The 14,444-nt window shown below is 41.5% G+C and overlaps 1 protein-coding gene across 13 annotated transcripts in view; it reads right to left on the bottom strand.

The window, feature by feature from the left end:
* The window catches only part of IST1 (IST1 factor associated with ESCRT-III), a 31,878-nt gene extending 25,247 nt beyond the window's left edge, over positions 1-6,631 (bottom strand). For 2 of the 13 annotated variants that reach the window (XM_036441135.2, XM_045582729.1), the window contains exon 1: positions 6,141-6,628. The gene's annotated coding sequence lies outside the window, so the exon portion shown is untranslated. Of the gene's footprint in view, positions 1-6,032 lie in introns of all 13 variants that reach the window. The other 11 variants (XM_036441138.2, XM_036441134.2, XM_036441129.2 and 8 more) reach the window with 11 other exon arrangements.
* Positions 6,632-14,444: the final 7,813 nt, after the last annotated feature.

Raw genomic sequence — 14,444 nt, 5'->3', positions numbered from 1 at the left:
GCTCTCCTGTGGTCGCTCCTGGCCCTGATCGTGCACTGGCACACTGGGCCTCTAGTTAAAATATAACATCAAAATTTGCCAGGCCTGTGTTGCTCATTGACCTATTAATCAGTTCAATTCCTGGTTCAGAACTTATTCCTGGCTTGATCCCCCCCTCTCCCTTTCCCTTCCTCTGAAATCAATAAAAGTATATTTAACTATACACACACACACACACACACACACACACACACACACACATAAAGCATCAAAATTTGTAAAATCTAGCTAAATCAGTGCTTGGGGAGAAATTTATAACACTAAATGTTTGTATTAGAAAAGAAGGTCTCAGCTGGGACCGGTTTGGTTCAATGGATAGAGCGTTGGCTTGGGGACTGAAAAGTCCCGGGTTCGATTCCGGTCAAAGGCATGTACCTTGGTTGCGGGCATATCCCCGGTAGGGGGTGTGCAAGAGGCAGCTGATCGATGACTCTCTCATCGATGTTTCTAACTCTCTATCTCTCTCCCTTCCTCTCTGTACAAAATCAATAAAATATATTTAAAAAAAAGAAAAAAAAAAGAAAAAAGAAAAGAAGGTCTCAAATTAGTAACCTAAGGTCCACCATAAGAAACCATAAAAAGAGCAAAATTAACCTAATGTAAACAAAACAAAACCAAGACAAGCCTCAGCCGGTTTTGCTCAGTGGATAGTGTCAGCCCACTGACTGAAGAGTCCTGGATTTGATTCCAGTCAAGGGCCCATACCTCAGTTGCAGGCTCGATCCCTGGCCCTGGTCAGGGCATGTGTGGGAAGCAACCAGTTGATGTTTCTCTCTTACATCCATGTTTCCTTCTCTCTATCTCTACCCATCCCTTCCTATCTCTCCAGAAAGACAGAAAAAAAAAAAAAAATCAATGAAGGGAGAAACCAAGATGGTGACATAGGAAAACACCTAAACTGCTGCCTCACACAACAATTTTAAAACGACAACTAAAAGACAAAATGGACATCATCCAGAACCACAGGAAGGCTGGCTGAGTGGAAATTCTACAACTAAAAGGGAAGAGAAAAGCACATTGAAACTCAGAGAAACTGCAGAAAGCAGAAGTACCAAAGCGTGTGTGCATGGAGAAGGCTGGCAACTGAGTATGTGGCTGGCTTTTTCAAACAGGAGGGAAACAAAAGCTCCTGATGGCTCTGAACTCCAGTTCCAGGCGAGACTCTGGGGACCCAGACACGTTCGGGGAGAAACTGGACTGTCTGGCAGCGGGTGAAACTCGAGGGCGGCTTTCTCTCAGCAATTACCGAGGGACACTGAGACCCAAGGGCCTCTTAGGGCAGGGCTGACAGGAAGCCATTGCTGTCTGTTCCACCTTGAGACTCCGCCCCATCCAAGCTGAGCAAAAAGGCTTTTACAAGTCTTGTCTCATAAGGGTGTCTCCAGCACATAAGTTCTCCCAGCATAGACTACAGCTGATCCTCAGAACCAGTTGGCCTGGAGGTCAATTCCTCCCAGTGATACTAACAACCATCAAGGTTTAACTACAAGAAGACTGTGCACACAACCCACAAAGGGATGCACCAAGACTATCCATCTCAGGTAACTGGGAAGGCTGAGCCACTGGGCCCTATAGGACACTTAGCACACAAAGCCACTCTATCAACTCAGGGAAGCAGCCAAAATGCAGACAATGAAACAGGTCCCAAGTGAAAGAAATGGAGGAAAACAAATGACTACATATACAGTTCAAAACCACGGTTAAAAGGTTTTTCAAGAATTTCCTAGAAAAGGCCGATAAATTTAGCGAGACCCTCAAGGATATGAAAAAGGACCAATTAGAAATTAAGCATACACTGACTGAAATAAAAATTAATATACAGAGATCCAGCAGCAGACTAGAGGATCGCAAGAATCAAGTCAAAGATTTAAAATACAAAAAAACAAAAAAAAAACGGAAAAGAAAAAAGAATACAAAAATATGAAGATAGTGTAAGGAGCCTCTGAAACAACTTCAAGCATACCAACATCTGAATCATTGGGGTGCCAGAAGAAGAGAGAGAGCAAGATACTGAAAACCCGTTTGAAGAAATAATGACTGAAAACTTCTCCCACCTGGTGAAAGAAATAGACTTACAAGTCCAGGAAGTGCACAGAACCCCAAACAAAAGGAATCCAAAGAGAACCACACCAAGACATATCATAATTAAAATGCCAAGAGCAAAAGACAAAGAGAGAATCTTACAAACAGCAAGAGAAAAACAGTTAATTACCTACAAGAGAGCACCCATCTGATTTCTCAACAGAAACTATGCAGGCCAGAAGGGAGTGGCAAGAAATATTCAAAGTGATGAATAGCAAGAACCTACAACCAAGGTTACTCTATCCAACAAAGCTATAATATCATTCAGAATTGAAGGGCAGGTAAAGAGCTTCACAGATAAGAAAAAGCTAAAGGAGTTCATCACCACCAAACCAATAGTATATGAAATGCTGAAAGGTATTAAGAAGAGGAAGAAGAAGAAAAAGGTAAAGATAAAAATTATGAACAAATACATATCTACCAAGTGAATCTAAAAATCAAGTGAATAAGAAAAATCTGATGAACAGAATAAACTGGTGAATATAACAGAATCAGGAGCATAGAAAGGGAGTGGACTGGACAATTCTCGGGAAGAAAAGGGTGTGGGGGGTGCGGGAAGAGGCTGGACAAAAATCATACACCTATGGATGAGGACAGTGGGGCCCTGGAGGAGTTTAGGAGCAGAGTGTGGGGTGGGAACCGGGTGGAGGGAAGCTATGGAGGAGGGGGGGGGAGAGGAACAATTGTAATAATCTGAATAAAGACTTATTTTAAAAAATCAATGGGAAAATGACAACAAAAAACAAGGCAAAAATTGATGAAATGGAAGAGTAAAAATAGAGAAAAATCAATTAAACCAAATGCTGTATGTTTGAAAAGATCAAGATTTTTTTTTTATAAATTTGACCAAAAAAAAAACCATAAACCCATAAATTATCAGTATCCAACGTAAAAAAGAGATAGCACTACAGATCCTACAGGCATTAAAAGGGGACATTATTACCAATTTATATCTATAATTCAACAAAGACAAGAATTACAAACCCCTTAGGAACTCTATTTACCAAAATTCACCAAAGGAAATTAAAAATATAATTTGTCCCATATACATTACAAAGTTGAACCTAAAATTAAGAACAATTCCACAAGAAAATCCAGGCCCCAGTAGCTTCTCTATTAAACATTTAAGGAAATTCTGTCAAACATTTTTTTAAATAGCATCAATATTATATGAACCTTCATTACTCATAAAGCTGGTATGAGAATTTAAAGGGAATTTGTAAAGAATTTAGAACAGTGCCTGGTACACAGAAACTGCTACATGCACACAAGCACTATTTCATTTCTATTCAGTCAACAGGCCCATACTCAAAGGAAAGGTCTTGCTCATTACCTAAAGATTAGCTGATAAATGCACTTTTATGTGTTTTAGGCTAAATAAAATGTTGTAGGTATGCTTTGCATCCTTCCCCGTACTTTAACTTTTCAACCACATTGAGGACTTCAACTGTACACAATCAGTATAATTCCTGTAGTCTATAAACAATCACTACAGGTGTCATTGTTAATCTCGCACTTCCTACCATAATACTTAGTACAAAGCTGTCACTCATTTATTACGTTAATTAGTAGGAAGTTTAATTTAAAATAACTTTTTAAAAATTTCACTAACTTACATAATCTAGTTTTTACAAAGTTGTAATCATGGGCTCTGAGCACCACCGAATCCTTTTACCACTTAATATCATCTGTTACAGTCTTTAAAACTTATTAATGACTACCTATATTCCACTGTATAATCATTTTTAATTAACTCCTCAACCTTTTGATATTTGTTATGATGAAATTAGTTTTCATGTGCTTACTACTTTTCCTATATTTTAAATTTTTATTAGACTATACTGTTTTCTAGTTTCATTTTTAAATCAGAATAGACTATATGTAATTGAGAGTGATTTTAAAAGAATGAGAGCTTAAATTAAGTAGACTAGAATTGGGGATTCTGAAGTTCCTGCTCATTTAGAAGGCAGAGCCACAGGAAGACAGGAATTAAAATAAATAATTTGGACAAATCAGTACCACAACTTTAAAAAAGAGAGGGCTTAAACCAGGTGCCTTTAAAATGTAATACTAACATTGAGGCTTCAACACTCTTTTATTCTCTAATAAAAAGAAACTGTCCTTGGTGGTTTGGTTCAGTAAATAAGCATCGGCCTGCGTACTAAAGGGTCTCGGTTTCGAGCTCAATCCCCAGTAGGGGATGTGCAGGACACAGTCAATCCATGATTCTCTCTCATCATAGATGTTTCTCTCTCCCTCTCCCTTCCTCTCTGAAATCAATAAAAATATATATTTTAAAAAAAAAAAAAAGATATACCAAGTCCTTCTATCCCAGAAGATGGTTCTGATGACTCCGTAAAACAAAACAAAAAGCAAATTTCCTGTGGGCTATTTGTAAGTACAGAAATCAAAAGGTTCTACTGGGGGAGTGGGGAGGGCGCACATATATCAACAATTAGCTTATTAAACACTTAACAGTATTTATAAATTAAACAAGATTGGCCCTTGTAGGGGAACTAACTCAGAAATGAAACAGAGCTCCAGCGTCTGGGAAAGGCTGGACTCGTGGTTTAACCTTCAGTGATTATTTACCTCTCTGCAGCCTCAGGCTTGGCTGGCTCCCCAGAAAGCCAGAATGCCGCCCAAACGTCAGGACCAGGAATGAGGCTAATGAATAGAGTAGGGAAAACCGCCTGATATTATGTTAACTTAGAAATGCATTGTTCTTTCTGGTGGTCTATGCGACTTACCCCACCATTTGCTTTTACTATTAAACCCCTACAAAAAAAACCACCACCACCCTGCCGAAACCGGTGTGGCTCAGTGGACAGAGCTTCTGTCTGCGGACTGAAAGGTCCGGGTTCGATTCCGGTCAAGGGCATGTGCATTGGTTGCGGGCACATCCCCGGTAGGAGGTATGCAGGAGGCAGCTGGTCTATGTTTCTCTCTCATTGATGTTTCTAGTTCTCTATCCCTCCCTCTCTGTTAAAAAAAAATATATATATATATATATATATATATATATATATATATATATATATATATATTTAAAAAGAAAAAAGAAAGAAACCCTGTCCCAAGGCTTTGCCCAACCAGTAAGTTTCTCCAATGACAGCGCTTCCTAATTTGAATAAGGCCTCATGAGTCATTTCTTCGGAATCCATCCTGAATGTGGACTTTTCCCCCAACAGCCCAACACTGGTTGTTGTTGAAGCTGGGTGAGGGAATTCATTACACTCTTTCCTTCTGTCTGCTTCAAATGTTCGCAATACAAAGTTAAAAATAAACACATGAGCGTAACAGAAAACACACACACACACACACACAAATTCCCAATAAGAATTAAGACACGGCTCTCCCGTGTCTTTCCTACGACCTAGTAATCATTAACCAAACGCTCCCTGGGAAAGTTGATGCGGGTCGAGTTCAAAGTCCTGGCCCCGGGCGAGCGCCCCGGAAGCGGAGCATAAAGAGGAGCGGGGCCTGGCCAGGGCCGCTGTCCGCTTCAGCCCAGAAAAGGGCCATTTCCTCCAGCCAACGGCGCCCCCGCGCCGGGCCGCCCAGCGCCAGTCCGGGAGGCCGCCGGACCCTGGAGACACCCCCTTCCCGAGGACCTCCCGAGCCCGAGGACACGGGGTGGGGACGCCGCTTTCCGTGCCTCACAAGTGCGGACCGAGAAGCCCTTTCCCCGACGGGCACCGGAGCCCGGGCCGCGGCGCTCCCGCCCCCGGGGAGAGGCGCCTCGGCACAGAAAGGGACCACAAGAAAGTTCGGCGGCGGCTTCCAGGATCCCGGACCAGAGATCCCCCCCAAGCAGCTCGCGACCCTGTCACAACCCCCGGCCCCGCGCCGCCGCCTCTCCGGCCTGACCCTGCACTACCCATCCACTAACACTTTCCCTTCCTCCTCACCTGCCGCGGCAAGGCCCTTGGAACCCGGGGCTGGGGACTTCCAAATCCCGGCCGCGGTGCCAGGAGGGAAACAAAGACCCGCGGCGCAGAGGGTGGTGCCAGACTCACCGGGCCGAAACCGAGCGTGAGCGAACGCGGCAGGGTCAGACTCCGGAATCAAGCTCCAGCATCCAAGATGGCGGCTCCCGGGCCTCAGCACGGCCAACGCGGCGGAGGGATCCGCGGGCCGAGCCGGCACGCCCTCCCTCGCAGCGATTGGCTGAGCGCCTGCGCTCCCGGGATCTCGGCCCGAGAATCTCGGGACTCCCCGGCCCGGCTCCCTTAGGAACCCAGCGCGGCCGGGGGACTACTTCCCGCAGCGGAGGCGGCGGAGGCGGCGGCGTGATCAAGCCACGCCCCCTGCGCGCGGCCCTGAGTCACCTGCGGGGCGCGGCGGGGGTTCGTGCTCCGCACCCGGTTCGGGGTGGTTCCGCTCTCCGGAAAAACCTGCTCAGTCCCTGACGTTTGCTCCCGTCTCTCGCTCCACTCCTCTCACTGTGAGGGCGGTTCTTCCTTCATCGAGTGGAATGACCTAGACGATTTAGACTAGCGGGACACCATGGACGGGGAAGGGTCAATGAACCCCTTGATTAAATATTTGGTCCCGCCATTATAAAATATAAATAATACGAGTACTGCCGAAGCCGGTTTGGCTCAGTGGATAGAGCGTTTGTCTTCGGACTGCAGGGTCCAGGGTTTGATTCCAGTCAAGGGCATGTACCTTGGTGGCGGGCATATCTCCAGTAGGGGGTGTGCAGGTGGCAGCTGATGGATGGTTCTCTCTCATGGATGTTACTAACGCTCTATCCCTCTCTCTTCCTCTCTGTAAAAAAAATCAATAAAATATATTTTAAAAATAAAAATAATACCAGTACTGTCTGCTAAGTTCAAGAAAATTTATGTACTTATGAAATAAATAAATAACCTAAATTATCTGAATAGCTGATTTGTAATGACAGCACTTGTTTCAGGAGCTTACTAGCACGCAGTGCGATGTGTATCATCTGAGAGACAGTTACAAAATGTTTTTGTGGTTGCCAATCCAAAAAAAATGCCATTGTTCATTAAGTCCAAACAATGGCGGTGGAATTCTAACAGCTGATCAACAATGCGAACTCTGATAAGCAATTCTCGATCATCAGTTCTCAACAATTGTTTGTTATTATTAAAGTTTAACATGATAAAATTAACAAAAATAATATAAAAACTCATATCCTGCCGAAACCGGTTTGGCTCAGTGGATAGAGCGTGGGCCTGCAGACTGAAGGGTCCAGGGTTTGATTCCGGTCAAGGGCATGTACATTGGTTGCGGCACATCCCCAGTAGGGGGTGTGCAAGAGGCAGCTGGTTGATGTTTCTCTCTCATCGATGTTTCTAACTCTCTGTCCCTCTCTCTTCCTCTGTAAAAAATCAATAAAATATATTTAAAAAAAACAACAACTCATGTCCTGGCTAAACAGCCACATGGCCACCGAAAACCGTATATTCCCTTTCCGTTCTCCCCACCGTTCCCTAGCTTGTCCTGCATTCTTTCCAAAAATCGGGACTGTCCCACCAAAAGCGGGACGTCTGGTCACCTTAATTTAGACCCTTCTTCACCTGTTTATCTGGCCATCACCCTCTTGGGTGCCCACCGCCTCTTCATTTACGCATTGATACCCAAATATATTTAATTGATTTTTTTTATTTTTTTTTTTTTTTTTTTTTACAGAGAGGAAAGGAGAGGGATAGAGAGTTAGAAACATCCATCAGCTGTCAGCCCCTACTGGGGATGTGCCTGGAATCGAACCTGGGACCCTTCAGCTCGCAGGCCGATGCTCCATCCAATGAACCAAACCGGCCAGGGCCCCTGTCCCGCTTTTAAACCAGATCTGAATGCTCTTCCAACCAGAACCTCCACCGTCTGTATTATTTCGGTGGTGTATTTCCTTAGCACCACATTCTCGGGGAATTGACCTTATCTCTGGATTCAGAGGAGACTTTTTCACTTAATTTTCTTTGTTTTCAACTTTATAACTATTCTTTTCCGGTTGAGCGTTGGAAGGGTCTTGCTGGACTCCAGGCCTCGGGAAGGAGGCACCCTGCCCCCTGCCCCCTGCTGTAGAGGCTGTGTCTACCCACACCAACATGGTGGTTCTCAATTGCAATGCCGTCATGTGATAGGAATGTAACTATGTGTTACCGTGTGAGGTTTGCATGCATTTAGAAATAATGGCCTTTATAACACTAAAAGTATTTCCAAACAAAACCAGATTCCAGAAACTGAAAATTCATGGTATTTGGCTCCTTTTAAATGTGTGTGGGGGGAAGTGCAATAAATGTGTGCATATATAAATTAAGCCGTCTGCAGTAAGATAATGGCATTAAAAAAAAAAGGAGGGCAAAGATCTTGAATTTAGAGATGTAGAGACATAGCAATCAAATGTAATGTGTATGGATCCTGTTAGATATGGATTCAAACTAAGTAAAAGGCATTTTTGAGACAATTGGTATAATGGTTAGTTGAGATGCATGGTGAGCTAGGTAGAAGTGACGGGTCATGGTGTCTGCAACTTACTGCCAAATGCTTAAGAAAACGAAGTGTGTGTATGTGTGTGTTTACATGTATGTGTATGTATACTAAGTTATTATATATCTACATAGGAAATGATAGTTTTCTCCCAGAAAGTACTCGACTACACCAACGTCCCAACAATAACTATATTCTGATTCTATTCCTCATTTAATTTAAAAGAATAAAAGGGACTGAATTCAATACCTTCATTTCGGAATCTAAAAGTATAAATATGTTTGTTGTTTTTACTAATTTATGGTACAATAAAATGAGAGGCCTATGTAACACTTTCCATGCCATTATTACTTTTTTTGGAACATATATTATTCCAAACTTACACATTGCTGTATTGGTGGCATTTAGGTTATTTCCAATATTTTGTCTCTAAAAGCAATGCTGCAATGACTAGGTATCTGTCTGCATGGATTGTGCTTATTGAGTAAATTCCCAGAAGCAGAAATACTGGGTCAAAGGGTAGGTATATTTTTAATGTTGAGAGACAATGCCAAGTCACCCTTCAAAGAGGAAGTATCAGTTTACACCACCACCACCAATGGATGTATGAGAGTTCCTATTTTCCCATGCCCTCAGTAGCGCATTGTGTTTAGATGACTTTTGGAATCCTTGACATCACTGCCACTTTGTTCAAACAATGAAAGAAGCCGAAACCGGTTTGGCTCAGTGATAGAGCATCGGTCTGCGGACTGAAAGGTCCCAGATTCGATTCCGGTCAGGGGCATGTGCGTTGGTTGCAGGCACATCCCCGTTAGAGGGTGTACAGGAGGCAGCTGGTTGATGTTTCTCTCTCATCGACGTTTCTAGCTCTCCATCTCTCTCCCTTCCTCTCTGTGAAAAATCAATAAAAATATATTTAAAAAAAAAAAAAAAAAAAAAAACAGCCGAGACAGTTTGGCTCAATGGATAGAGCATCGGCTTGGGGACTGAAGGGTCCCGAGTTCGATTCCGGTCAAGGGCATGTACCTTGGTTTTGGGCATATCCCCAGTAGGAGGTGTGCAAAGAGGCAGCTGATCGATGACTCTCATCGATGTTTCTAATTCTCTATCTCTCCCTTCCTCTCTGTACAAAATCAATAAAATATATATTTTTTAAATTATTAACTTAAAAACAAACAAACAATGAAAGTAAAGATGAGTGAAAAGTGTCTTTGAGCCCTGTCTTGCTAGAAATGACATGATTCATTTAGAAAAATTTCGTCCTGCTCAGCAGTGGCTTGGACTCAGCAATCATCACCTGTGTCCTGCCCTTTCTAATTATTTAGATTCTGTAATCCATCAATGTGAATTCAAAACAGTATTTCTGTCCCTAGGAGAACAGACCAGTTTTATTCAGATGCTAAACATATGCAAAAAACAAAACAAAACACACTGTTTCACTTGAAAATTCTGTTTTTGCTTGAGGGTAAAAAGTAACACACACCATTTCTTTGTTTAACCAGTGACACTTTTTTTGTGAACATTATTATAACTAGTGGCTGAAAGTCACTAAAACCTGCTTGAACCCAGAAAAACAAGAGTCCATAACAGGTCTACAGACAAAAGTCAGGCCTGTTTTTGTACAGCCCCTCCAACTAAGAATGATTTTTACGCGCTAAAGGACTGCAAAAGAAAAGTGAGGTTGGGACGGGATATGTGACGAAATCCTATGTTGCCCACAAAGTCTAAAATATTTACTGTCTGGCACTTTACAGGAAGCATTTGCTGACTCCTGAAATAGAAGAAAGTATTACACATTGTGTAAGAGAGAAGATGATGGGCAAAGAGTAATTTCCTTTTCTTTTCTTTTTTTTCTTTCTTTTTCCAGTACTAACATTTAGAAAGGGGAAAGTCTCAGAGAGCTTCTAGGCTAAAGAATATAAAATGTCATAGGAACCGCTCTAGACATCTACCTCCCTAAGACCCAAGGGGGAAAACAAAAACCAAGAGCGTTTTTTAGAGTATCTATGGAATGATTCTTCAGATAACATTAGGGCCATACACAAATACTAACTATCTCTGCCATTTTGCTGTTTACAGGGTACTCACAAACACATCACCTTAATTTGAGGCTCATGCATCCCTATGCAGCAGATGTAGATCAGAAATGATGTTTAGTTATTACAGGAGGAAAGTGGAGCTGAGAGCTGTAAAGTCACCAATCCAAGGTCAACAGTATAAATTCCAGAATCTAATCTTGAACCCAGATCTTGAGACTTGATTGACATCGTATACTTTCCATATACCCATATTTCCATAATAATTTGCCTCCTGGTTTTCCCTTCAATTTGTGTATATTGAGTTTCTCAACAAATGAAAAGAAAGACACATTAAATCAATTATTCTTTTAAAAAATATATTTTTATAGATTTCAGAGAGGATGGGGGGTGGAGGGAGAGAGAAACATCAATGATGAGATAAAATTCATTGATTGGCAGCCTCCTGCTCACCCCATACTGGGGATTGAGCCTGCAACCGAGGCATGTACCCTTAACCTGGATTGAACTGGGAATCCTTCAATTAGCAGGCCGATGCTCCATCCACTGAGTAAACCGGCTAGGGCTAAATCAGTTACTCTGATTTGGGTTCACATATTTGGGTTTTAATGTCACATTGTTTCATGATATTTATCATTGTAATCATCTTAGAAAACTTTTATTTTTCCTTAAATGAATTCAAAGGAATGAAAACACAATTCTAAATTTTAAATATAAACTCAAAAGTTTATCTCCTTAAAATATGAGGTTCTTGTCAAGACTGTATGACAAAAAAAACCCATGCCATCCAATTGAAGACAGCTTCTTCTGTCCAAAAACAAACATATAAACAACAAAAAAACTATGATACTGGCATGACAGACACATAGATAAATGGAATAAAATTGAAAGTCCAGAAATAAACCCCATACATTTGTGGCCAATTGATATTTCATAAAGGAGCCCTACCAGTTTGGCTCAGTGGATAGAGGGTCAGCCTGTGGACTGAAGGGTCCCAGATTTGATTCTGGCCAAGGGCACATGCCCAGGTTGTAGGCTCGATCCCCAATAGGAGACATGCAGGAGGCAGCCAATCAATGATTCTCTCTCATTATTCTTTTTTTTATTTTTTAAAATATATTTTATTGATTTTTCACAGAGAGGAAGAGAGAGGGACAGATAGTCAGAAACATTGATGACAGAGAAACATCAATCAGCTGCTTCCTGCACAACTCCTGCTGGAGATGTGCCCGCAACCCATGTACATGCCCCTGACTGGAATCGAACCCGGGACCCCTCAGTCCGCAAGCTGATGCTCTATCCCACATGTGTCAAACACAAGGCCCTCGGGCCAAATCCGTCCCGCCAGGCCTTGCAATGTGGCCCGCACCGCGCTGTCATCACTGCACTCCGCTGCGTTTCCATCACAATGACAGTTTATGACTGTTCAGTAAACCATTCGGCCCGCGATTTAGGCTGGATTTTAGATTTTGGCCCCTTCTCTGATTGAGTTCGACACCCCTAGTCTATCCACTGAGACAAACCGATTTCGGCTCTCTCTCATTATTGATGTTTCTATCTCTCCCTCTCTGAAATCAATAAAGAAATATATTTTTAAACAAAACAAAACAAAGATAACAAGATAATTCAGTGGGGGAAGAGTATTCTGTTCAACAAATTATTGCTGGTAAAACTTGATATCCACATGCAAAAATAAAATGGTACCATATTTCCTCACACTTATACAAAGTTAATTCAAAATGGATCTGAGAAGAAACAATAGGTGTAAATCTTCATGACTATTTCTTAGAAATGACACCTAAATCACAAGCAACCAAAAAATATATAAATTGAATTTCATATAAATACAAGACTTTGGTGCTTCCAAGGAGACTCTCAAGAAAGAAAAAAGACAGCCTACACTATAGAAGAACATTTTTGCAAACATATCCTATAAGGGTCGACTATCCCAAATCTAAAAAAACAACAACTCTTATAAAATAACAATAAAAAGACAACCCAATTTTAAAAGGGGCATAGAATTTGTATAGACATTCTCCAAATGGTCAAAAGCACATGAGATGTTCAACATAGTTAGTTATCAGGAAAATGCAAACCAAAACTGAGGTATCACTTCACACCCACCATGATGACTATAATAAAAAAAGACAAACAATAACGAGTATAGCCCAGGATATGGAGGAATTGGACCTCTCATATATTGTTGGCAGGTATATAAAATGATGCAGGGACTTGGGAAAACAGTTTGGCAATTCCTTAAAAAGTCAAACATAGAGTTACCCTATGATCCAAAAAATTCCACTCCTGAGAAAATTAAAAATGTATGTTCGCATAAAAATTATACACAAATGTTTACGACAATATTATTCAGAATAGTCAAAAAGTAGAAACAACATCAATATCCATCAACTGATGAATGGAAGTAACATGTGGTACTGTATAGCCATACAATGGAACGCTATCATTTGGCCATAGAAAAGGATGATATATGGATACCATGAAATACTATAACATGGATGATTCTCAAAAAACATTATGCTAAGTCAGTGGTCGGCAAACTAATTAGTCAACAGAGCTAAACATCAACAGTACAACGATTGAAATTTCTTTTGAGTGCCAAAAACCGACTTCTGCGCATGGGCCACGAAGTTTCAATCGCACTGTATTTGCGAGCCCGCATGTGGTGTTTTGTGGAAGGGCCACACACTCAAGGGGCCAAAGAGCTTCATGCAACTCGCAAGCCGTAGTTTGCCGACCACTGTGCTAAGTGAAAGGAGCCAGACTCGAAAGGCCCCATAGTGGATGATTCCATTTATGTGAAATGTCCAGAATAGGCAAATCCATAGAGACAGAAACTAGATTAATGGATGCCAGGGGTTGGGGGTGGGGGAGGGAGGCAGAATTGGAGAGTGACTGTCAATGTCTATGGAGTTTCTTTTTGGGGTGATGAAAACATTTTAAATTAGATACTGGTAATGTTGCACAACCTTGTGAATATGCTAAAAACCACTGAATTCTATACACTTTAAGCCCAGCTGGTGTGTTTCAATGATTGAGCATCAACCTATGAATCAGGAGGTTTCAGTTTAATTCCTGGTCAGGGCACATGCCTGGGTTGTGGGCTCAATCCCCAGTGTGGGGTGTGCAGGAGGCAGTCAGTCAATGATTCTCTGTCATCCTCTCTCTTTCTTACTCTCTCTCTTTCCCCTTCCTCTCTGAAATAAATTAAAAAAATACTTTTAAAAAGGATAAACTCCAATGTATATGAATTATATCTTATTTAATACATTTTTAATGAAGTCCTTTAAGTTATCCAACCAATACTATTGTAACGTAAAGCCCTAACAAGGTCATCATAGAAGCCAATAAATATAAAACAGATTAGGAAAATATTTAAAGGGAAAGTTAATATGAAGGGCAAAATAATAGCATAACTATCTGAGTAGAATGGGAAAGTAAAATTTAAAAAATCTATGATTAATGAAAGTCTTTGGGTACAGAACAAGTGTAGATGAGAGTAGAGGAAAAAGAAATGAATTTCTTTTTTTTATTTTATTTATAATTTCCCTTATTTCATTATAATTCTGAGTCACAACACCTGAGGCATTTCCAGAGCACAGAAAGGTTATTTTTAAAAATATATATATTTTATTGATATTTTACAGAGAGGAAGGGAGAGCGATAGAGAGCTAGAAACATTGATGAGAGAGAAACATCGACCAGCTGCCTCTTGCACACCCTCTTCCGGGGATGTGCCCGCAACCAACGTGTACATGCCCTTGACCGGAATCGAACCTGGGACCTTTCAGTCCACAGACCGACGCTCTA

This window comes from Pipistrellus kuhlii, unplaced genomic scaffold (genome assembly GCF_014108245.1).
Source record: "Pipistrellus kuhlii isolate mPipKuh1 unplaced genomic scaffold, mPipKuh1.p scaffold_m20_p_17, whole genome shotgun sequence".
Lineage (NCBI taxonomy): Eukaryota > Metazoa > Chordata > Mammalia > Chiroptera > Vespertilionidae > Pipistrellus > Pipistrellus kuhlii.
Note: the sequence above shows the minus strand (reverse complement) of the source record. Positions and strands in the feature narration are given on the sequence as shown.